Genomic DNA, 26,370 nt, shown 5'->3' on the forward strand with positions numbered 1-26,370 from the left:
CAAAGACAGCACGGTGATGTTTTATTGCAGCAGTCCTCTTCCCTAAATACTTATCAAAACACCAAGAAAGCTCCGGGTAAGAGCACAAAGTCTTTCTTAAAAAATATTTGTAGTAAAAAAAGTATTTCTCGCCAAAATGTTTCAGTTCAGAAAAAGAAGAGTAATTTAAATGGAAAGGAAAGACCCATGAAAAATGTTACTGGTAGAGGAAGAGATAACTCTGTGCATGATAGTAGAAGGAAAGAACAGTTTAGGGACATTCGACAACGAATGTTCCGTAATCGGATAATAGTTAATTTAATAAAAAATATTAAGAAATGCAAACAGAAAGCGGCATTTTATAAGAAGAAGAAAAATGTCGAGAAAATTATTGATCATGCTTTTGAAATTAAGCGAAAGTTGTTTATTTTGGTAATCAATAGAATTAGGAAACTAAGCAAGGTAATTTCTGATTTTAAAACAAACAGTAGATGGAAGAGAGTAGTAAATCGTAGCAACTTTTGTGAAGTTTTTTCCGGAGAATGGATGCATAGTTCAAGTTCTGAGGCATTTTTTAATGAGGAGAGTTATTTTCAGGATAATGATTTGGTGCATGCAGTTGACATCAGTGGTCGAGCTTATGAAGTGAAGGATGGTTGTCCAGTTGAAAAAGAAAAACTTGTGACAACAGAGACAGAAGAGGCGCTAAGTGATGAGGTTTTAGGAAGACGTCCTAAGGCTCCTGTGTACATTTGGAAGTGTAGTTCTATTTGCAGTGTGCGACAGGTTTCCATCAATTTGCTTTGTGATTTTATACGGACATTTAATAAGAAAAGTTTGAAGCAGAAAATGAAGTTGTTGCAAGATTTAGATCCTTGCAGAGTGAGACAAATAACAGGTTTGCGTGGTCATTCACTGGCTTGTCTTTCCAGGAGAGTATGCCAGAGTGTTTTTCATCATTTCAGGATGCTAGCAGTGCATCATAATAAAGTGAGAAAATTAGTGAGAATATTGTATTATGCAAAGAGTCCAGCAATTATGCTTAAACAATTATGTGCTGCTCTTTTGCATGGTTCTGAAATAGATGTGAAGAATATTTGTGAAGAAATTGAGTTTTGTTACTTTAGTAGTAAAGATGAGAATGTTCAAATTGACCCTGAAGTAGAGAGTAATGTGGAAGATAATGTACAGGTTTACAGTACAGATAATTTTCAGAAGGAAATTGCCACGTTTCAGATGAAATCAAGTGAGAGGCCTAATTTCACTTGTGTTTGTTGTCGACGCACTTATTATAAGAATCAGACTAAGGTAGTGGATTTATATGCAAAAAGTGAAAGGGAAAATAATAGTGAATGGAAGGATTTTGCCACATACTTGATGGTAGAAAATTATTTTGATTTGGGATCGGATCAACATGTGTGTACTTATTGTTGTAATAAATTAAACCAAAACCAGATGCCTGCTAGGGCAGTTCATAATAATCTTGAATTGGTTGAGATTCCTTCTGAATTGAAGGATTTAAATACTTATGAATCTATTTTGATTCCAAGTATCCATCCCTTTCAGGCTATTGTAAGAATGGAGCCAAAGACAGGGAAGTTGCCTCCAGCAGATTTACAGAGAGGATTAAAGGGAAGAGTTGTTTATTTGCCTTTAGATTTGAATAAAAACATTAACACAATTGGAGTAGAAGAAGTGGAAGAGGAACCTCTGGTTATCTTGGTTAATGGGGTTCCGACAAAGAATAAGAAAATATGGCAAGATTTAGTGGATGTTAGGAAAGTCAAAAAGGCAACAGTGTATTTGAAGAAAAATAATAAGGGGGGTCACATCACCGAGAGCCCGGAGCCCTGCTGGTTTGGTGGGGAAAGTGGGGGCTGGTTGGAGAGCCCAGCAGAAACGGCGCCCGAGATCGCCACAGGGAACTACAGTCCCCAGCGTCCATAGCGGCAGGAAGCCGCTCTGACTCGCGCCAGGAGGCGCAATAAAGCACGCCTACCCCCGGTGGAGCGGGGGTCACATCACCGAGAGCCCGGAGCCCTGCTGGTTTGGTGGGGAAAGTGGGGGCTGGTTGGAGAGCCCAGCAGAAACGGCGCCCGAGATCGCCACAGGGAACTACAGTCCCCAGCGTCCATAGCGGCAGGAAGCCGCTCTGACTCGCGCCAGGAGGCGCAATAAAGCACGCCTACCCCCGGTGGAGCGGGGGTCACATCATCGAGAGCCCGGAGCCCTGCTGGTTTGGTGGGGAAAGTGGGGGCTGGTTGGAGAGCCCAGCAGAAACGGCGCCCGAGATCGCCACAGGGAACTACAGTCCCCAGCGTCCATAGCGGCAGGAAGCCGCTCTGACTCGCGCCAGGAGGCGCAATAAAGCACGCCTACCCCCGGTGGAGCGGGGGTCACATCACCGAGAGCCCGGAGCCCTGCTGGTTTGGTGGGGAAAGTGGGGGCTCGTTGGAGAGCCCAGCAGAAACGGCGCCCGAGATCGCCACAGGGAACTACAGTCCCCAGCGTCCATAGCGGCAGGAAGCCGCTCTGACTCGCGCCAGGAGGCGCAATAAAGCACGCCGACCCCCCGCGTCGCGGGATCGCGCGCGGGTCGGCGCCGGGAGAAGGCCGGGACAAGGCGGGACCATCTAAGGCCATCATAGGCCAGAGGAGGCCGGGACGGGCCATCCCCCCTGGCCGTTCCTTTGAAATAGGTAAGATTTCTTGTGCTAAGTCTTTCAAATCCCTTCAGGTGCCTGCTGCTACTGACAACATGTCTTGTAAAGGGGCCAAGAAACTGCATACTGGGTTTAGGGATCGGGCCAAGGGGTCAATGGTACAATACCTAATACATACTGCACCGTCCACTGTTCAACAACCAGTAAGACTAGCACAAGATCAATTGTTTATCGACCGTCCCAATAATGACATTACTCCCCCTCAGCCTCAGTCTATCGTCGCCTCTCCAAACTCATCCTTCTTGGAGGAACTTAACAGCTTATGCCACACCAAATACGCGGCCGTTAAGTCGACATCGGAGCATACCAACGCCTCCTTTTGTCCTACAGTCATTTCAAGCCCCCACCTCAGTTCTTTATGCTCACCCTATGGAAACCTCTTGGAGTCTCCTCTCGGTCCACCAGAATTAAGTAACATGAACCCAATAATGTCTCTCCAGGACCCCTCTGGTGAAAGGAATCATGCTGCGGACAAAGATATAGGCACTTATGCTAAGGAGACATCGTTTGCCCACTCAATCACACCAACACCCTTGGCCCAGATACAGACTATGATCAATGCCGCAATACACCCGCTAATCGAAAAAATAAAGGACCTCGGGGTCCGGATCACGGCAATGGAGGAAAAGATCAAGATAAACTCTCTCCCCCAAAATAACGTGGCAGACCCCAATCTATCACAGTCTCCACGTAATACTGTTAAGCCTTCAACAACTTCAAAAAACAGAGTATCCCAACCCCAACGGTCAAGCGCAGGTACACGAACTCAATCTAGCAGGAAAGCCCCCATCAAAACAAAAACAATACCTAGCTGTTCCTCTACAACGAGGCTGAATAATGCTACAATGCCATCTAAAGAGCTACCCCCCATGATACGGAACATGCAAAGGAAAACTAACCACATCCATCTACCACCGGAGGCTGCTCCGTTCGTGGGTGTCCTGTCTGGGGTGCCGGAACTCCCAAAGGGTAAATTTGAAAGCGAACAGGAGCTGAGAAATAAGACACTATTTTGGCTAACAAAAAATAGACCCCTACCCCCATACATTGATGGTAGAATAAAATGTGTTAGAAGGGTGGGATGGTTAGGCCCGCTCCGAAAAGAGAGATCTGGTGATCTGGTGCTAATAAAGTTCATTAATAACAATGTTGTCCCTTACCTCCAATCTTGGAAACCACAGATAGGAGACGGACCTATACACACCTGGGGTTTATCCAATTTTTATCCTAGAGAAGCACTACACCCTCATACAAGATCATCGCCGAGATTAACTTTTGGTTGGGCCAATACACCTCCGGGGTGAAGGGCTTTTTATATACAGACCCTCTCTGGTCACTCCATTGATTCGCTACCTGACTTTTAAAAAACAAAAATGTTTTTATTTTATGTGACATGATTTGAAATGAACTGAATTAATCTGATTTGTAATTGTGTATATATTTTGCAATGTGCTTTTATGATTTTATATTTAAATCGAATAAAGCTAAAGCTACTAAAAAATAAGTATTATAAGAATGTGTATGTTGCAGAAGAGGAAGTAAGTGATGAAGAGGATAGCGATTTGTGTGCTGGGCAAATTGAGAAAGTAGAGGCCTCTAAAAGTGAAGAAATATATGAACATTATAGTGTTCATCCTTTGCATTCCAAGGAAGTCATGGGGAATGCTATTGAGTTGTTTCAAATGAAACAAGCCAAAGGGAGTCCCATTAGTGTTTGGGAGGAAAGTTTGGAAGCTCAGTGTTTCCCACAGCTATTTCCCACAGGTCGAGGAGGAAGATATGATGAGCGATCTCATCAAATTCCTGCGTCTGAATACCGGACTTTACGATTGTATGGAGAAGATCCTAGGTTTCGTCAATGCATTCCCTATTTGTTTCATCTCCTGTTTGAAAGCGATCTGTCTGGACTGTCATATGCAGTGAACCACATCTTAAAAAGTGGTATACAGATGCGAAATATCTCGGCAAGAGACTTTATGCATAAAGTTAATGTCCAAGATAGTATTTTGGATTCTCACTTAATTAATCTCATGGCGTGTCAGCGTGGTACTAATGAGTACTGGTATCGTCGTCATGGTGATTTAAAATGTATGCTGAGGAACTTAGGAACTCCGACATGGTTCCTCACTCTGAGCTGTGCCGAGTATGGCTGGGAAGACTTACTTGAATTTCTACGAGAAGCAAATGGAAATATTGAAAACATTGAATTCAAGACACCTGGAGAACTGTGTTCTTTGGATCCTGTGAATGTATGCGGGTACTTCAATCATAAATTTGAAGCTATGATGTCTTTCATCACAAATAAGAAGAATCCACCTCTTGGAGAGGTGTTGGATTTCTTCTGGAGAAAGGAGTACCAAGCAAGAGGTGCTCCTCATATACATATGTTGTTGTGGATCAAGGATGCACCTAAATTTGGAACAGATCCCGATCACTTAGTGATGAATTTCATAGAACAGTATTCTACGTGTGCTGTTCCAAATGCAACGGAGAAGAAAAGCCTAAGAGAACAAGTTCTACGTTTCCAAAGCCATCGTTGTGGAAAGTACTGTCGTCGTAAATTCAGAAACAAGGACAAGTTCTACACCAAATGTCGTTTCAACTTTCCACGGCCGGTGATTTCTAAAGGAAAAGTGAACAGTTTGATGTCTTCACTACGACATAATGTGACGAGGAAATCACCCAAAAATACATACAATTTGAAAAGGAACGAAGAGTCCAAGTACATCAACGACTACAACCCAGTGATTTTGTCCATGTGGAATGCTAACATGGATATACAGTTTGTGGGTGACAACTGCATGGCTGTGGCTCGGTATGTGACATCTTACATCACCAAAAAAGAAAAGACAGAACTGAAGGATATGTGGGAGGACATATCCCATGAAAAGAGCCTCAGCAAGAAGTTGTACAGTTTCAGTCTGAAGATGTTGTCGCATCGAGAAATCGGAGCTTACGAATGTTCAGATCGATTGTCTTCAGCAAGTCTCTATGCCAAATCTAGGAGTATCGTTTGGGCGAGTCTTGGTCTTGCTGCAACGCGAAATCGAGTTCTAAAACCTGTCCGGGAAATTGAGTATTTGGCGGAAAAGGAGCCAAACAGTACCGACATTTTGAAGACCAACATGTTGGATACATATTATCCAAATCGAAGCAGTCACCTTGAGAATGTTTGTATATATGAGGTTCTCCAAAATTATATATTCAAGAGGAACATCAAAGAAGATATTGAGAAAGGAGTGTATGCTGTAATTGGAAGTGAGGGATGCCTCGTCAAGCAAAGAAAATGCCAATTAGTAAACCATCGAAAATTGAGTGGTGAATCTCCAGAAAAAAAGGAGTTTTTCTATTTAGCACTTTTGCAACTTTTCAAGCCTTGGCGTGCAGAAGAGGAACTGCTTGGAGATTTCCTCTGTTACGAAGACTCTTTTAATGCAGCCAAGGAGTCCATAGAATGTCCTGCTTTTCCTAAATATCAAGAAATGCTAACTTTGGAAATTGAGCAGGAAGCAACGATTGCAGCCGAGATTGCCAGAGACAGTTCTCAGGACAGTCAGAGTTCTGTTTCATTGAGTCAAGATCCACTTGGAGGACCTATTATCGAAAATGAAGCTGCCACTGCTATGAATGAAGTGGAAAGAGCCATGGCACATGCTCAGGAGGATTCAGTTAACTTAGAAGACTTGGAAAAACAACTCAACGTTGAGCAGAGGAAAACATATGATGAAGTTACCAAGGAAATTGAGCACGGATTAAGTCATGAGAAGAAAGAGTGCTCATGTACGTCGTTGAAGCCTGTCCGACTGTATGTGAGTGGAGAAGCGGGAACTGGAAAGAGTTTCCTCATTAAAGCAATTTCTTGTTATTTGCAGGAAAGGACTGAGTCATCGCTGTCTTGTGTTGTCACCGCTCCTACTGGACTGGCAGCACATAACATTAAAGGTATTACTTTGCATCGTCTACTGATGCTGCCGGTGGAGCATGACAACAAATTACAATACAACAAGTTATCTGGAGATGCTTGCTGTGAAGTTTCAAGAGTCTTGAGGAAAATGAAACTACTTATCATTGACGAAGTAAGCATGGTTTCCAATGTCATGCTTGCCTTTGTGCATTTGAGAATGCAAGAAGTACTTAAAACTGAATATGATGTGTTATTTGGTGGCAAACACATCATTGTTTTCGGAGATCTTCTGCAGCTGACACCAGTAAAAGGTCAACCTGTGTTCAAAATACTCACACATGAAGATACCAGGAAGTGCCTAGGGAGCATTGGCAACGTCAATATATGGTTAAACTTCAATTATGCAGAACTGCATGAAAATATGCGTCAGGCAAAGGATGAAGATTATAAGAATATTCTACAAGATATTAGAATTGGAAAAGTGACCGAGCATGGGAGAGAAGCTTTAAATGCACGATTACTGTCAAATTTATATCCCAAACAAGAGATTGTGCCTGAGAATATTTTTCAGAAAATTACTGAAAAGAAATCCGGGCTATGTCTCATGCCAACTCTTGCAGAATGTGCCATCTTCAACAACAAAATGTTGAATTTAGAAAAGCAAGAGATTGTGAAACTTGAAGCTATCGACAAATTAGAGCATATGGGATCAACAATTATTTTGTCAGACAATTTGAAATCAAAATTGGATTCATTAGAGAAGACTATATCTAAAACAGCGGGTTTTGAAAAGACTTTGAATGTGTGTTTAAATTGCCGAATCATTTTGAGAAGGAATTTACATGTAGAAAGAGGTCTGGTAAATGGATCAATGGGTAATGTTGTTGATTTTGAGAAATACAAAAATAGAGATGGAATAGAATTTTTAAGAATTAAATTTGATGGCATTGAGGAAGTACAGCAAATTGGTCGTTGTTCTGCTAGGTTTTTGCTTGTTAAAGACTTATATGTTCGCCGTAAACAGTTTCCTGTTTGCTTGGCATATGCGGTGACAATCCATAAATCGCAAGGTTTAAGTGTAGACTGTGCATTGGTGAATATTGGCAGTTCTGTGTTCAAGGAGGGTATGGCATATGTGGCATTGTCACGAGTTAGAACTTTATCGGGATTGTACTTGATTGACTGTGATGTCACAAACATTTGTGCGGATCTAGATTGTGTTAAGGAATACAATAGGTTAAGAAGAGAGTATGCGCCACATTTTCCTCAATATCCTTTGTTTGAGAAACGTGTGGTAGGCCAGAAACGTAGAAATATCAGTAATAGTAGGGAGGTTGTTGCAAAAAGACTAAAAGTCAATGAACCGAAAGTTGTTAGCAGAAAGAAAGTGGATTCTGTTGAAGATGTTGTCGGTTTTCAATTTGAAAACAGTTCTGGTGTCAACTGCTATGCAAATGTAGTGGTTAATGTTCTCTTTTCACTAGAGAGTTTAAAAGAACAGATTGTGTTCAATTCGGAACAAAGTTTATGCTGCTTGTTGAATTCTGTGTTAGAGAAATGTAGCACTGATCGAACAAAAGTAGAAAGTGTGTCTGAAGTTCGTTATCTGTTAGATGAATGTTCAGGTCAAACAGACTTCTCTGAAAATAATCAGCAAGATTGTCAGGAGTTTTTAATGTATATGCTTGATGTATTGCAAGATGAGGGTGTAGATGTAGATCACCTGTTTGGGCTTTCTTATCAATGGCAGCATGACTGCGAGAACTGTATGGTATCAAGTACTACTAGTGTAGACTCAGAAAGATTTATATATTTAACTTTGCCAGACAGTAAATCAGTGTCCTTTAATAAGCTAGTAAATGCAGCGGATCACAACATGGAGTGTAGCCAATGTAAATGTGATATGATGTCAACATTATTTATACGTAGATATAGCCAGTATGTCATTTTAATGATCCAACGATGTAGGCCTGATGGATCAAAATTGTCAACTTTAATAAAAAATGTTGTGGCTTCTCAGCTGTCAATATCAGGGAGGACTTTTGTAACTGTAGCAATTATCTATCACGATGGTCCATCAACAACATCAGGACATTATACAGCTTACTTAAAGTCTGGAAACGGCTGGTCATTCTGTAATGATTCCGTTGTAACTTTCAAAATAAAATTGCCGTTTGACCTTAAAAATTCTTACCTGGTGTTTTTAAAACCAAAATTTTAAGTAGAGGGAATGTAAGTCTGCAATGCTGTCTAGATTAAAAATCCAACTATATAAACCTGATGCAAGTAAGTCTGCTTCATAGTAAGCAGTATCAGTGTCATAGGAAAAGGAGAACATGAGTGACAAAGAAGAGTAAGATATTAGTAGTCCAGGATTGTGACAATAATCTCAAATATTTTATTTTTGAAAGTTGCGAAAATAGAAAATGTCGGGATTTGATTGGAAGAATTACAAGACTTGCGAATCACGGCAACATGATTTGGCCTAGTGGAAACATGTGATAGAATGAGAGAAGTTTTTTTTTCTATGTAACATATTTTACGTATCGATGGAGGTTTTCTTTCAGAAAGTGGCGGGCTGAAAATATTTATAGCACAACAGAGTGGATGCTGTTTATAGGAGACCCTTCGACGTCATTGAAAGTAAGTTAATTTTAAGGAGTTTTGAAATCAGATTTCTTAGGTTGTATGGGTTTTTTAAACACAGTCATTTTGATTGTGTTTTTTTTTCCCCGCTGTTACATGATGAATACCTTCAAGTCACTGATTTAAGTGAAATTTGATACATTCTGAGAACAGCAAAAATAAACCATTTAACATGTATAATTATTGTTATGCTTTTTGTACTTATGATATACATTTAGAAATGTGAGGTACATATGGGTAAGCTGAGTCTTCTGTAAGTGTCAATTTTAATGCTTACAGTGCTGTACTTCTGGGTACTGTTTTTAAAAAAAAAAAAGAAAAGAGGCCTCACCTCAAAGAAAGCTCTTGAAAGCACACATCTTATTTGCATCCTAAAACAATCATTTTAAATGTTAGACACAATTTTATGATGGTTTTACATCTCTTTTGCGCTGTTATGGCATCACTATTGTGAGACATAAGCAATGCAAAAGAAGCATCATATTTCAAAATAGGCCTAATTTCATCAGCATGAAGATACTGTTTGTTGAAAATAAATATATTTAGGATTGTGTAGGGGTCGTAGAGAAGTAGAGGTTTCTATAAGTGTCAAAGTTGTTTAAAAAGTGTTTCTTCTTGAACCTTTTCCCTTCTTTTTTCTAATTTTTAAATACATGTTTTAATATTTTTGGAAATGTTTGTTCTCTCTTTTACAGATTGAATGTATGAAAAATTTTCTTTAAAAATTAACAAGAATTATAAGGTAAATGTTTTCTACTTTTTTAACCTGCATTCCACTGCTGATGATGTCACTGACTATGTTATGAATGATGTAATAAGTGGGCATATCTGTTATCTCGTTAAAAAAAGGAACAGTAAGTTTAAGGATAGGAAACAGACAGTTATGTTACAAAAAAGACAGCTATAGGACGTAAACAAAAAAAACTGTTACTCGCAATCCACTGCTGATGATGTCACTTACCATGTCAAAAATAATGTAATATATGACATGATCAGAAGTGAATTGCGGGTCACAGTATCTTTTCTTTACTCCCTATAGCTGTCTTTTTTGTAACATAGCTGTCTGTTTTCTTTCCTTATACTTACTGTTCCTTTTTTTAAAAAAAATTTTTTGGTGCGCTCAAAGTTCGCGTACCGGAGTGCGAACTGGGAGCGAACTAATAGAAATAGAGCTTGGCAGAGTTCAAAGAATTCTACCAATTTTTTTTAATAATGTGGAGGTAGTTCTGAAAAGAACTTTTTTTTTCTTTTTGTTGTTTTAAATTTTTTTTATTAGTTTTCTGAACATTTTTTATATTTTTTTGTTTTTTTCTGAACATTTTGTATTTTTTTTTATTTTTGGGGGGGAGGGGGGAAACAAAAATGATTCATCGAAGAGGGCTCAACAGGAGCAACAAAAAAAAGAAGAATTTATTTTTGGGGGCGTTTTGGACATACATGATTTTGGATGGCTCTAATTATAAGAGTTATGCTACTTTCGCGGTAGCATAATATTTGATTGCACCTCACACAAACTTGTTTCACTTCCCCCATGTCCATTTGAATATTTGGGATCAGCTCCCTTGCTTCAGGTCCCGTAACTTCTGGCACAATCGATCTTCTGACTATTGCTGGTGAATTCTGTTGTTCGTCTCGAAGCTGAGCTGCACTATAGTTATTTGGGTGCCACCTGCTCATGTGTCTGTGCATAGTGAAATTCCCATAACTATATTTTTTGTCCGTGCCTCTAGAAAGACGATCATCACAGATTCGGCAAAAGACATACCTGGCGTTCACTTTCTTTTGCCCTGGTGGAAATTAAAAAAATTGCCAAATGAAATTTTCCTTCCTGTTGTACCTCCTGGGCTCCTCAGGCAAATATTCAGGCTCTTCCTCCTCTTCCTGCTCTTCCTCTTCTTGAAAGATTGGTTGAGTTGGTGGTCCTTTCTTTCCATGAGGAGGTGGAGGTGGTGGTGGGGGAACACTACCAGAAGCAACAACAGAAGCCATTTCTCTGGATTGTACAAAGGTCTTTCTCTCACCAAGATGAAAGTCAGAGTGAGGAAAGAAGGAGGGGTTTTCATCATTTGGGAAAAGCCAAAGTTCTAAACCAATGAAAAGTGTTAATTTTAGATCACATGACCTAGTATTACATCATTAGGAAACCAAAAGTGAAATGAACTAATGAAAAGTGTTATTATCGAGTCACATGACCTGCTGTCTTTACGTTTCGCGCTTTGCGCCGCTATCCAATCCGCTTCCGAGTCCGCTAACTTGGCGCGTCGGATAACGTATTACGCGACAACGCAAAACGTCATGATAACGTAACAGTTACGCTTAAGGAACGATTACCGGCTCGCGCACCAAGTCGCGGCTTTGAATTCAGCTAACGGGAAGCTGACCAGTTCGCGGACTAGGAGCGGAACAATTTTTTTTTTTTTTTAAAAATGTATAAAAAACATGTACAATATATTTTATGATTTAAAGAAGAATACATTTTACAGATAGAAATATTAGCTTTCAAAAAACCATTGAAATTCAATGAAAAAACCATAGGTTATAGTCCATATATAGTTAGGAATTAGCATTTACAAAACCTTATTTTACTCGCATAAAACCATTGAAATTCCATATATAGTTAGATGCGCTAACTATATATCGCGCACCCGCAATCCACTGCTGATGATGTCACATATTACATCATTCATGACATGGTCAGTGACATCACTGATGACATCACTGATGACAACATCCAGTGACTGTATGTTTCTGTAAAGTTAAAATATGTCTTACATATTGAAGAATGAGTGGATGTATAAGTGTCTGGATGAAGGATTTAGTAGGTGCATGACTGACTGTATGAGTGAGTGATTAAATGTGTCTCACTGAGTGCATGGGTTAGTGACTAAACTGTCTTAATTTGTGCATCATTATGTCTGTTGTTCTGTAAACTGTTGCATGTGTTGATAAGTAGCTATATGAGTAACTATATGGGTTATTGATTGGTTGCCCAAGTATTTGTATGGGAGACTGAGTGTGTGTGTGGGTGGCTGGGAGGTGTATGACTCTGTGCATAGATGTGTGAGCAGTTGATTCACTAGATGTATGATTTCAAAAGTGCATGTGGAAACAGCTGTATGGGCGGTTGACTGTGTGCATGAGTGTATTGGTGAGTGAATGGATATCTCAGTGCTACATGTCAAAGTAAGTACATATGTAAAACACAGTACATGTGAGAGTTGACATATATAAATAACTGTGCATAAGAGCCAGTGAATGTGTGAGTGGCTGTATGGATCATTGTGAACTTGTATCAGGGATTGTATAAGAGAGTAAATATGTGTTAGTATATGTTTGAATAAGTAAAGTTTGTATAACTGTATAGTTGAGGAAATGGAGGTGTGATTGATTCTTTGCATGACTGACTAGGTGTGTGAGTAACTCCATGGATGAGTGACAGTCTGTGAGTGTCTGTTTACACTGATTGTATCTAAGGTTATATTAGAGTCTGAAGAGGTTCATCGTATTATCACATGAATGATATCATCAGTGATGTGATCAGTAATGTCAAATGAGATGTCATCAGTGATGTCATCAGTGATATCATTTGAGATGTCATCAGTGATGTGATCAGTGATGTCAAATGAGATGTCATCAGTGATGTCATTTGAGTTGTCATCAGTGATGTCATCAGTGATGTCACTGACCATGTCATGAATGATGTAATATGTGACATCATCAGCAGTGGATTGCGGGTGCGCGATATATAGTTAGCGCATCTAACTATATATGGAATTTCAATGGTTTTATGCGAGTAAAATAAGGTTTTGTAAATGCTAATTCCTAACTATATATGGACTATAACCTATGGTTTTTTCATTGAATATATATATATATATATATAGATTACCTACTGGCGGTCGCCAGTAGGTAGTTATAGTTAGAATTGTATTCCATAGGGAATCTGCAACATTCTATTGGGAATAACTTTAGGGCCGGTTGAGGAATCTACCTGAAATTTATATGCAATTTGCCTCGCTGCGCTCCGCTCCTTCCGTGAAAGTTTGGGGGGGATTCGTCAAGCGGGGCCCGAGATAAAAGGGGGGTCCCAAAACGTGTTTACCCCATGTTAATTTACATAGGGCAGTTGGACTCACCTTTAGCCCGAACGGCTGAATGGATTTCCACCAAACTTGGCAAAATTGTAGGGACTGGTAGCCCGATGTGGCTTTGCTATGTCTCAAGATATGTGCTCCAGTGGATTTTGAGTAATTTAGGTTCAATAAATATATATATCTATAAGCACGCCGCGGTACGCGCACCGGGGCGCGCACCAGCGCGCTATGCGAGTTCGCGAGCGGAGAGCTGATTGGCTCTCGGGTGTCTGTCAACATTCCAAACAGTCCGGAGCGGCCGCCATCTTGTGTCTCGGTATGATCGAGACACAAGAGGTTGCAAAACCAAAGGGGGAAATGACCAAAAGGGGGCAGGTAGACCCCCTCTGACCCCCTAGGTTTGATGTGGGGGCCATAAAAGGACCCCGCAGGGCAAAAAAAATGTTTGTTTTCGATTTTCGCGGGGTGAGCGCCCGGTACGCGCACCGGGGAGCGTCCTATGGGGAAAACCCAGTGAAACAGTAAAATAATAATTTAATGTGCTTAGAGGTAGGGTAGCTCTGAATCGAGTTGTTGTGGTGTGTGGGTGATTTAAGTACCAACATGTAGGTACCAATGCAGAGTCTTAAATTTAATGTACACCGTCTCCTCTGTAGATATCTTGCATTTTGTTACAGAAGTTATTGTGGTATATGGAAACCATACCATAGTCTGTCAGGAAAGGAGAAACAGATCCTTTAAGCACTCCCTGGGAAGACCTAGGGGATCATGGGTAGTCTATCCTGCTCCCTTATGATGTTTTGAAGTATTACATTTTACTCTCTTCTGAATCTACACAAAATTGGCGGTGATATGGTGCATTAGAGACAGACAGTGAGAGAAACGAGGCAGGAGATGAAAAAGAGATGTCAAATACACATTGGAGATAATATAGTTGGAGAAAGGAAGTAACTATGAGCAAACTTACTATGTAACACAAAAAAGTTGCACAGTATACTATAAGTCTCACTTTATATTATAATTATTTTGGTACTACTTCATGAATTACATATAAAAATGAATAATGTCTCAAACAATTTTTAATTATTAAATATAAATTTATTCTTCAGAATTTTCAAAATGTAATAAAACTTCCAACATCAGATTGTCTGGAATGTCCTCATAATTTTCATTGCATGATTCTATTGTTTCCAAACAGTCAAATAATTCTTGGTCCAGAGACTCATCCATGAAATCCAAGTCAACTATATTTTCTTCAGGATTGTTCTCAACCATAATTTCGAAATAAATACTATTAGACTCTTCTTTCCCTTCCATTTTCTTTCTGTAAATTGCATAAAAAATAACTATATCAGTAGAGTTAGGGTACTGTTGGGTTTAAGTTCAGACAGGTACTTCTGAGTTTTTAACAGTGAAGTAATCTTTGGGCAGTGTATGGTTTCAGGCAGGAAGTAGAACTATTAAAAAGTGCATGTGATGAAGCCTAAGTAAATTCATAATTATACCAGAGAGGCCTAACTCAATCCATAACTATAACAGAGAAGCCTATCTCAATCTATAACTATAACAGAGGGACAGTAAATAACTATCAGAAAAAGTTTTTCCAAATTAACTTAAAGTGCAAAACATAGTTCCCCTTACAAATTAACTACTTACCTTTGTCAAAGCAGTTGAAGTTTTGAGTGAAAATCATTTCCAAATGTACCTCAGGTAGTACTAGTCAAAATGGCTGTGTTTCCCTCTCATTTTTTGCATATATTCATGTACATAACCAATCAAATGTCAGCACATAAAAGTACAAAACGAAAATAACATTTTAATTGGTTTTAAATTCTAACACTTTCATATGTGTTTTTGTCATGTAATTTACCTCAGGATATTTAGACAGGGCTACAGCCCAAATGGCTCAATGGAATTCCACCAAATTTGGGAAAATGGTAGGGACTGGTATGTAGTAGGGCCTATTCTATATTTGGTGAAAGTGTCTCCAGTTGTTTTTATGGAAATTAACTTCCAACATTTTTGGGGAGCGCTTACCGGGGCGCGCTCTGGTACGCGCACCGGGAGCGCTACGGGAGTCCGCCATTTTGTGTTTCGGTAGAATTGAGACACAAGATGGAGGACAAACAACATTGGGAATGGGTAAAAGGGGGCACGGTAGACACCCCCTGACCCTCTAGGTTTTCTGAGGGGAGTTTAGGAGGCCCATATAGGCCAAAAAAATGGGGGAGAGGCTTCATGAACTCAAGTCCACTGCACTCTTAGACACAGGCCTCACCACCTCTGCTCCCCTGGACAGGCCTTACCTCCTCTGCACTCTGGACAGGCCTCATCTCATCTACACCCTTGGACAATCCTCTCCCCCACTACACTCTTGAACACAGGCCTCACCTCCTCTACAACCTTGAACAGGACTGATCTTCTCTGACCGCTGGACAGGCCTCACCTCCTCTGCACCCCTGGACATGCCTCAACTCATCTGCACAATCTGCTTCCTAATCTGAGGAAACACAGGTGAAACGTGCAAATATATTGATTTAATCATGCAGACACTACCTAAACCTTGTGAATAATGTAAAAGCAATTCATGTGCTCTAAATCGATTTTTAATTAACATTTAAAAAACAGAGCACAGGTCATATGTACAAGCATTTCATTACACTACTGAAACCTCACTTTTTTACAAAATACAATTCCTCTGTGCACTAACATTTCTTTACCAAGTATTATCAAGAAATATGACACAAAGGAAGAATAAAAAAGCCTAATCTGCTTCCTAATCTTAGGAAACACAGCTGACATGTTTGTGAAAAGTGCAAATATATTTATTTAATCATGCAGACACTTTCTAATCCTGAAAAATGCTAAAGCCATTCATTTGACCCTTAATCGTTTTTAAATTAACATTAAAAAAAAACTGAGCACAGGTCATATGTACAAGCATTCCATTTCACTACTGAAACCTCAGTTTTTTACAAAATACTATTCCTCTATGCAGCAAATTTTTTTTACCAAGCATTAAAAAAAAACATAACAGAAAGCAACAATAAACAAGCATTTACAATGCAACAGTTTCGCCTTTGGAAAAGTTTGAGCTATTGGCATTGTGAATGACAAACTTTTTATTTATGTGTTGGTTTTGAAAACAGATAAATAAATGGCATTGTCATTTACAATGGCAATAGCTTAATCTCTCGCAAATGCGATTTGTATTGCAACTATTTCAGTTAGCATTTTGCACTACGATGAAAACTGGCTTGTGCATTTACTCCTGCAGAAGAGTATCAAGAGGAGAGTCAGCAGGCGTCCCTGTAGGAGGTAGTGTATTCAAGACTGTGCAATACAATACATGCTCCCTTCCCAACTCACTTGGTCTCGAACGCCCAGTCATACACTGTGCCACCATACATTGCGACACAAATCTGGACATACATTAAAACGAAAAACCGCCTGTTTGTCTATAGTTGATTGTACTCGGTGGCCTTGAGAGAGGAGGCAGAACTGTGGTGAAACTGCTGGGTTTGTGTGTACGAGGAGAGGAGTCGTATTTGTGACAGAACTTCTGGGTGTGGGCGAAGGAGCTGGGAAGACCTGGCACAAGAGTGGAGGAACGGCAGGATCTGAGGGTTGGAGAGGCCTGGGATGACGGGTTTCCAGATGGATGCCTTGAGACAGAGTTTCACTTATACAGTCTGTGCTGCCTGCCTCTCACGTTCAGATGAGTGGGCACAGGTCCTGCAGAGTCCCCTTGCGGAGTTGCGTTGGACCCGCTGAGGGAGACGGTATGTAGGGAGGGCGACACTGACGGCGGGAGTGGATGAAGCAATGGGGACAGCACGGACAGGGCGGTTGGGGTGACGACCGGCGCGGTGCGTCCATTGGGGCGTAGGGGCGTAGCCCCACTAAGCCCCATGGACCTACCGCGTCGTCACTAGAAGCCAAATACAAATATGTTTTTTAAATCGCGCTATCAGCCGGCCGGGAAACCGGGAGACACCTGACTTTCCCGGAGTGCGCGCAGGGGGGGGGGGGGAGGATGGGCCTGCTGCAGCTGCGCAAGTGTATTTTTGGGCACAAACATGCCCGCGCATGCGCAGATCGTTTTCCTGTAAACTCCCCCACAGAGAGAGGACCAGGGGGGCGGGCCGCAGCCCCCGGGGTTACACAGGGCGACTGGCCGAGGAGTCATGGTGCCCCCCCCAGCTATCCTGGCACTATTGGCTGGTCAATACATAGCCCGGGTACATGACCCCTGACTGTTAGCGCGGCCGACTTTGGTGCTGGTAAACCAGGTTCGAGCCTCTTATCGAACCATAAAAATTTATACATGACTTACTTTGGTGTTAAATAAATAGATATTTTAAAAAACAAATAAAAATGATGTTCCGACTAAGATGTGAAATTGGTGTCGAATAAATACATGTTTTAAAAACAATTAATATTAATCATGTATCATTGGTGCTGGAGTACAAGGTTCGAGACTGGTATTGAACACTGACAAGCTGTGTGCAAGTTATATGGTCATAAAAATACATGAATGATGGATGCAGGATGGGTGGATGGATGGGTGGATGCATGAATGGGTGCAGGATGAATGATGGGTGGATGAATGGATGGGTGGATGCATGTTTGAATTATGGATGCAGGATGGATGCAGGATGGGTGGATGGGTAGATGAATGAATGATGGATGCAGGATGAATGCAGGGTGGATGGATGGATGAATGGATGGATGGGTGAATGGATGAATGGATGGGTGAATGGATGAATGGATGCAGGAATGGATGCAGGATGGATGATGGATGGGTGGATGGATGGGTCGATGAATGAATGATGGATGCAGGATGGATGGATGGATGCATGAACGAATGATGGATGCAGGATGGATGCAGGATGGATGGGTGGATGCATGAATGAATGATGGATGCAGGATGGATGGGTGGATGCATGAATGAATGAAGTATGAATGCAGGGTGGGTGGATGGATGGGTGGATGAATGAATGATGGATGTAGGATGGATGGGTGGATGCATGAATGAATGATGGATGCAGGATGGATGGATGGATGGATGGATGGGTGAATGGATGGATGGATGAATGGATACAGGATGGATGATGGATGGGTGGATGGATGGATGGGTGGATGAATGAATGATGGATGCAGGATGGATGGGTGGATGGGTGGATGCATGAATGATGGATGCAGGATGGATGGATGGGTGGATGCATGAATGAATGATGGATGCAGGATGGATGCTGGATGGGTGGATGCATGAATGAATGATGGATGCAGGATGGATGGGTGGGTGGATGCATGAATGAATGATGGATGCAGGGTGAATGCATGAATGAATGATGTATGGATGCATGATGGGTGGGTGGATGGATGGGTGGATGCATGAATGATGTATGGATGGATGCAAGGTTGTTCGGGCTCGCTCGCTGCGGTGCAATATGCAAATTAGTTTACGTCTCACCACTTTCCAATGTCACCAGCCGCCCCTGGTGACAAGGGCTGGAAAAGCTGCGTGGATAAACCTCAGAGGAACTCCCGGAGATGTGGGGGGTGTGGCTCCCACCACTGACAGGGAAGGGCACGACGAGAGGCCAGCGAACACATGGAGGAGAGAAGGGGCTGGCCACACCCCCACTACATGCTTCCAGAGTTCAGCCCCACACCAACAAATGCTCGGAAAACATGAGTGTCTTTTCCAGCACAGAGGGATAGCAGATCAGTGTCTCGCAGCTGGGAGGGGCAGTTTAGTTGGCTGTCGGGGAGGGGCAACAGAAGGAGGCGGGATCCAGAGGGGGGTGTCACTGAGGCTACAGGAATGTCCCTGCTGAGGCCGATGGGATCGGTGCATTGCCCCCAGCCCCTCCCTCCTCCGACCTCACTCACTGCTTTCTGAGCCCCAAGTGGAGTTTCCCACAGACTGAGAAATCAGAGGCACGCATGCGCGCATTGGTGCACGGAGCTCTTTTTCACCAAGATGACGAACAGCTGGGTCCTGACCACACAAGTTCTTCGTTTAGGACTTGCTGCCACCTTTATGACACTTTAAAAAAATTAAAAAATGGACTGTGGAGAAAATGTGGATTTATGCCCACCGGAGTCAAAACCAAAGTGGATCTTACTTCGTCTTCCGTTCATGAAAACACTGTGTGATCTTGGGCAGACGCTTTAAGTCCTCAAGCTTGAGCCCCCTCGTTCTGCCTAGTTTGCGTGGGACACAGTGAATGTCGCTACAGCTTCGCTCCCCTTCCCACTAGCAAACGAGTGATTTACTGGCAGTGCTACTGGGCATCTTTTGTAGAAAGCCGGTCCTAAGCTCCCCATTACAGCCAAGGGCGGGGGAGGAAGGGGTCAGACTGATTATCTCAGTGCCGGGGAGCGAACTAGAGTTTCTGCACACCCTCCCCTCCAATTTAAGAATGACCAATCCCCTTATCGCCCCCCCCCACCCACCAATGTCACATTGAACCCCTTGTGCTTTCCAACATCAGCCATTTCTAGTAATTAAACTGCCTTGTGCTGTTCTTGCACAGATGAGGCCCCCATCCATTCTGGGGAGCTGCTCTGCCCCTACCCCCACCCCACAACCAGAGATGTCCCCGTCAGAGGCAAAGGCCTCTTTGTTGCCTAGACGGAAGGCGCCCCCCGGGGGTCCCTCCCACCCACACATCCCTGACTAAGATCCCATAACACTGCGAGGAATGAGTTCCAAACGATTCCCGCGGCGTCAAGACCGACCCGCCCCTCACACCTCGACCCACCCCCCAGGAAACCCGAGGGCACCTCGTCTGCCCTCTCCAGTGTGATACCGGGCTTTTATTTATTTGTATAGTTTTATGTAGTGCCGCCCTGCCACGACCACGAGTGGGCTTCGGAGCGCTCTAAGGGCGAGGCAGGAAACAGACTGCGCACAGTGTAACTAGAAAGCAGACACCGGGAGACAGTCTTTTGGTTATTACACTACAGACTTTCAGAGTGTGTGGTAAAGCCGCATATTTACTTTACATCTGTAAGACACAGCCAGCAGTGCCAATCTGTGAGCAGAGTGGCATCGAGACCAGACCGCCCGTGCCCGGTGTGTGTGTGCTTGTTGGGGTCGGGGCCTCACGGAGCTATAGCACCCTCGTACTCTGCTGATACCCCATTTCCACTTGCAGCCCAAATCAGGGACCCTCTTCCGAGGTCCCATGCCACTGGTAGGGCAGTGGCGTAGGGAGATTGCCACGCGCACTAATGGAAGCTGAAAACACCCCCAACCCTAATGTCCCCATTTAGGTGCTGAAATGCAGACACATATATGGGTGCAGAGTCCTTTAAACCACAGAGAACCTTAGATCATTGGGCCCCGGTGCCACTGCGCCTGCTGCACTACTGATAGGCCCCCCCCATGGGAGGGGAGCGTTATAAATAGAGTGAGTGCCCGCACAGAGAGGGGCTTCGATTCTCTGGACACAGATCCATTTCAGACCACCCGTTGATAGAGGTGGTAGACAGTGAAAATATTCTCTTTTCTTTACATCTGCCACCTTCCACCACACTAACGGGGGTGTTAATCTACCGCCCGCCAGGACAGGTAGGGCGTTTCACAAACTCACTCATCGATGTCATCTCCTCCCTGGCCTGTCGAACCCCAAACTTCACCATCCTCGGGGACTTAAATCTCCACTTCGATGACCAAAACAATAAACTCGCCACAGACCTAAAAACTGAACTAACTTCTCTGAATCTTCGACTACTCGGCAATGACCCCACCCATTCTAAAGGACATCTACTGGACCCCATCTTCTCGAACCTCTCCCAACTCTCTGCTCATATTCCTCTCCCTCTCCCCTGGTCTGATCATTTTTTGGTCCCTTTCAAATTCCAACTTCCAGGGAAGATCACGGATACCCCTCACCCACGGGCCCCGTCTCGCCCATGGAAAAAACTGGACGATTACCCTTTGGGAACGCTCTCTGTCCTCCACTCTACCCATAGCTGACCCCGACCCCTCCAAAGCCGAAACTCAACAACACAACTGGATTAGCGACTCTCTCAATATAGTCCTACCGTTAAAAATCCTCCCGCCTATTAGGAGATCCTCCAAACTACCGTGGTTCACCGAGGAACTGCGCGAATTAAGACGGAAAGGCAAAAGGCTTGATCGCCAATGGAGAAAGAACTGGAACACTGACGACAGAAGCGGATACAAAGCCCACATTAGGCTCTACAAAAATGCCTTAAAAACGGCACAGGCCGCCTACTTTGAGGACCAAATTGCAGCCGCAACCAACTCCGCTAAAGAGACCTATCGGATAGTCAAATGCCTCTCCAAAATTCAGGAACCCCCCTCACCACCGACCTGGATGGCTCAAAATGCAACCAGATGGCTGAATTTGTTTCGAATAAAATCGAAAAAATTCTCAACTCCCTTCCAGCGGTGTGTACCACTCTAAGAGGCCCCCACCACCCGATCTCCCAAAACACCCCGAGGTTGCTCTCTTTCCCCCACATCACCACTGAAATGTTTCTCAACGTCCTGCACAAAGTCAAAAGCGGCGCCCCTTCAGACCCAGCTCCTATCAGTAAACTGAAACAAGTTGCTTCCACTATAGCCCCTCCGCTCACCAACTTGATCAACGCCTCCTTTGAGCTTGGCATTGTCCCAGCAAACTGGAAAAAAGCCACGGTTAAAGCTCTTTTAAAAAAAACGCATCTTGATCCAGCAGACCCATCAAACTTCAGACCAATCTCATTACTGCCGGCAATGAGCAAAGTCGCAGAGAGAGTAGCGAACCAACATCTTTCTGAGTTCCTAGAGACCAACCACCTCCTCCGCCAAACCCAGACGGGTGTCAGACCAGGACAAGGGACGGATACCGCATTGTTAGCCGTGGTCGAAGAAGCTAGGGGCATACTCGACGCAGGAGGATCAGTGGCAGTGATCCTCCTCGATCTAAGTGCCGCCTTCGACACGGTTGACCACGCAACCCTTGTTCACCGTCTTGAACTAACAGGAGTGGCGGGCTCCGCCTTAGCCTGGATCTCATCTTTTCTTGAGAACAGGTCTTTTCAAGTAACAGATGGGCACTCCATCTCCAAAGCTCAGGCACTCAAGTGTGGGGTGCCTCAGGGGTCCTCCCTGAGCCCCACGCTTTTTAACGTGTACATGGCACCCCTCGAGGATGTTGTCAAACCTTTCGGGATTAAATCAATAATGTACACCGATGACACCCAGCTTGTCGTTTCCCTAAACCAATCAGACAACGCCCTCACCAACTTATGTAGCTGTCTGGAAAAAGTGCACCAGTGGATGTGCGAGTCTCGGTTGAAATTGAACGGGGAAAAATCGGAAATACTCCTCTTAGGAAACCCAAATAAAATCCCCACTCCTCTTCCCTGGCCACCATGCATGGGATCTCCACCACCCCCGTAATCTGAAGTAAAAAGCCTAGGGATATGGCTAGACCAGGAGCTCAGTTTCAAAACACAAGCGAGGAAAACTGCGGGAACGTGCTTCGGCCTCATAAAGATGGCATGAAAGATTCTCCATCTTCTCCCCCCTCAATCGAGGAAGCTCTTGATGCAGGGGCTGGTGAACTCCAGATTGGACTATGGCAATGTCCTATATCTGGGGGCCCCAGTCTCTGTAGTCCACAGACTCCAATGTGCACAAAATGCTGCGGCCAGAATACTCACTGGAACCGCTGCAAGGAACTCCGCTAAGCCAGCTCTCAAAAGTCTGCACTGGCTACCAGTCAAGGAAAGGGTCGACTTTAAGACCCTGTGCATTACCCATTGAATACTGCACAATCAAGGCCCTCCCATACTCAGGCCTCTGGTGTCCCACCAAACATCTAGCAGACATCTCAGATCTAACTCCCTCTCCTTGGCAAAAATCCCCAGAATTTCGAAGGCCAGAACAGGTGGTCGCCAGTTCTCGTACAATGCCCCCAGGCTATGGAACGCCCTCCCACTCTCCCTTAGGCAGGAACATAACCATCTCAGATTTAGGAAAGGACTGAAGACTCTACTCTTCCCTTGAGCGCTCCCTCACTTGACTTCCCACCTTCCAGGATGTGTTCATCAGCGCCGGGATGCCTAAGGGTAGCTGAGCGCTCTACAAAACCCAAAATCAAATCAAATCAAATCATTAGATAGGGTGAATACAACACAAATGATAAGCAATAAAAAAATCTGTACATTTGAAATTGCTAGAAACACGCGCAAATACATGCAGTGTCATGAGTTGAAAGTTGCAATAATTGGGCGAGCAAGAAGGGAGACTGTCTATGCTGTTCTAGTGATTTCTGTGTTAAATTAGAGACTTTGCTATTGTCACGTGTCAGAATGATTGTGTTTTCTAATTGCTATGTGACATAATTGTTGCGGATTCAAAATACCTTTAGTCTTCTCTGGTGTATACAGATCATGAAACACTTCAGTCCCACAATACTGTCCTCATCTTTGTCCCCAAACGAAGGACTCATTGGTACCACAAAAGCTAGCCTGGGGTGGCTCTTCTGCTACATCATACACCCCACAGAAGCTCCCCTCCCCCTAATCTCCTGATGCTTGTGCATCCAGTGTCCACAAGGCAGATCTGCACGGATCTCCGCTCCCTCGGGGTTATGATGGTGAATACCCACAGTCAGTGCCAACTACCACTCTTTCGTTGCCAGTCCAAAGCTGCGGTGTTTGAGACAGGGCCCCATGCAAGCTCAGCCGTCACATTCAGCCCCCTTGGCACTGCTTAATGTAAATGCACATCTTTGGCTATGCAAGTGAACCCCTCCAGCAGTGGCCCTTCAGACTCGTAGCACTAGAGTGTCTCCCACTTTATTCTGCTCTTGGTTGATTGTGGAGCTAAGGACCTTGTAAATCCCAGGTACCACTATTCTTTTCTAAAAGTAAAGGTTAATTTGCCTTTGCCCACTTTCAGCTCCACAGAGGATGCAAGCACAACCCCAATGTATATCCCTGCTAACTTCCATGACCACGTTCCCATGCCTATCACAGTTTGTGGGGAATCCCCGCCATCTGCACCCCTACCCCCCGTGGCTGGAGTCCAGACCCCTCTTACCTGCTCTCTTCCGGGGGTGTCCGGCCGCCCTGCCACGGGAGCCCGGCTCTCCCCTCGCGGCGGTCTCCCCACACAGCCCCCCATGACGGGCTCACACTTGAGCACGCTTGAAAGCGTTCAGCTTGTAGAAAGGGGGGGGCTGATTGAGTGGTGGTGGGGGCGGTCACTTCATGTGGTAAAATATCCCCTCTCTTCTATTCCCGGCGAGTCTTCTTCTTTGAGAATAGTTGAGGAAACGCTAATTTTGCTGTGAACAGATTCTGGTCGTTTAGGCATTTTGACGAAGTAGTCCGTTTTCTTTCTGAACATTGTTTTGCAATTTAAAAAAAAATCTGCAGTTTTACTAAATGGAGGCAGGCACGTTTGTGCTTTTGTATTGTACTGTTTATACCTTTAATTAGGAACTGCACAACATGTATATGTAGCACGTGTGAGAGATACTCAGTTTAACTAGCCCAACAATTCTATTGAAGTACTGATGGCGTTTTTCCCACTTGCAGGATTAAACTCCTCGTTACTGCAGGTATTTAAGACCTTTCTTCAATTGTGTAAGAAGAAATCAATGATCTGACTCCATGCTTCCAAGCACATGGGCAGAGAAGGCACAACACAAGTGTGGCAGAGGCGAGAAAGTATACAAGGGAGACATCTGGAATACACATGCAAATTCGTAGAGTGCCTAAACAAAGAGAAACAAGTCAGGTCCCGGGCCGGCAGCCAATCACAGCACGGCCCGGGAAATGACGTCACAGGGGTGTCCCCGCCGGCAGCCAATCACAGCGCGGCCCGGGAATGACATCACGGGGATGTCCCGGGCCGGCAGCCAATCGCAGCGCGGCCCGGGACAAAGGGGCGGGGCTTAAAAAAGCACCAGAAACGCCCCCGAATCGCGTTTTCTGGAGAAAGCGCGATTGACAGCCTCTGTCTCCCAATGGCTAGCCTCCATTTATGGAGCTAGCCAATGATAGACAGAGGCGGTCCAAACATCCCTACTGTAGACAATAGTTTTCGATCTGGGAGGGGCTTCGCCACGTCGAAACCTAAAAAACACAATCTGAGGAAACCCACCTGACATGATTGCGAAAGGTGCAGAGGAGGTGAGGATAGCCCAAATGGCGTTCATGATTGTGAAAGGTGCTGAGGAGGTGAGGCCTGTGTCTAAGAGTGCAGTGGGGGAGAGGCTTTATGAAGTCCTGTCCACTGCACTCTTGGACACAGGCCTCACCTCCTCTGTTCCCCTGGACAGGCCTCACCTAATCTCCACTCCTGGTCAGGCCTCACCTCATCTGCACCCTGTTACTATCAATTATACCCAATACATTGAGGCCTGTCCAGGGGGCACAAAGGAGGTGAGGCTGGCCCAAGGGTCAGAGGAGGTGAGTCCTGTCCATTGCACTATTGGACACAGGCCTCACCTCCTCTGCACCCCTGGACAGGCCTCACCTCATCTGCACAATCTGTTTACTAATCTGAGGAAACACAGATGACATGATTGTGAAATGTGCTAATATATTTTTTAATCATGCAGATACTATCTAATCCTTGTCAATAATGTAAAACCAATTCATGTGCCCGAAATCTTTTTTTAAATAACATTTAAAAAAAACAGAGCACAGGTCATATGTACAAGCATTTCATTACACTACTGTAACCTCACTCATTTACGAAATACAATTCCTTTATGCACCAACATTTCTTTACCAAACATTATTATTATTTTTCCACCTGTCCCCTTCTAACACTCTCTTTCTGACTTATTCCTTTTTACATCCTGACTCTGTGTTACACTCTCTTACACTCTCTCTTTGACTTACTTTCTCTTACACCCTGTCTCTGATTTATTCCCTCTCTCTCTTTTTTACAGCAATTTCTAAGTCATACTCTCTCTTACATCCTCTTCCTGATTTACTCCGTCTTACAACATTTCTCTTTGTAAAATTCTCTCCCTGA

This window comes from Lissotriton vulgaris, chromosome 6, assembly GCF_964263255.1.
Source record: "Lissotriton vulgaris chromosome 6, aLisVul1.2, whole genome shotgun sequence".
NCBI classification, from domain to species: domain Eukaryota; kingdom Metazoa; phylum Chordata; class Amphibia; order Caudata; family Salamandridae; genus Lissotriton; species Lissotriton vulgaris.